This window comes from Aphanomyces invadans (assembly GCF_000520115.1).
Source record: "Aphanomyces invadans strain NJM9701 unplaced genomic scaffold supercont1.91, whole genome shotgun sequence".
Taxonomy (NCBI): Eukaryota; Oomycota; class Saprolegniomycetes; order Saprolegniales; family Verrucalvaceae; genus Aphanomyces; species Aphanomyces invadans.
Genome location: NW_008580236.1, coordinates 79,641 through 80,223, shown reverse-complemented (window position 1 = coordinate 80,223; position 583 = coordinate 79,641).

Sequence of the window (583 nt, the reverse complement as noted above, 5' to 3'; positions counted from 1 at the left end):
TCTAAATAACCACTTAAAGGAAAATCTTTACGTAAAGGATGACCTTCAAAACCATAATCAGTTAAAATTCTACGTAAATCTGGATGATTAAAAAAAAAAATACCAAACATATCCCAAACTTCACGTTCCCACCAAGAAGCTGCTTTATAAATATGTGTAATAGAATCAATTGATTGCAATTCATTTATAATTACTTAATTAGAACGGTGTCCTGTTTTTTGTACGGCTCCGGATGTTTCAAACGTTTTCTATTTTTTATTCTCCACTTTGATTAGAACAAAGTGCCAACTTGATCGGGAAAAGGTGTACATAGGTGAAGTGGTGCACGAGCGAAGCCAGTCAATGAGCCAGGATGCCACGCATTGATGCGACCTTGGCAAGCGCTGGAAAAGTGACGTCAAGCGCGGGGGCGACCACGTCATTGTGTTGTCGACAAAATGGGGTGGCAGGACTGCAAAGTTGGCTTGGTTCAGTGGCAACCCAGCAACAACCCGGCCAACAAACTGGTCTCCAGCTCGCTCATAATGCGTATACCTCTCAAACACGCTGCCAAGCGACCAGCCACAACGAAGACAGATGCTGA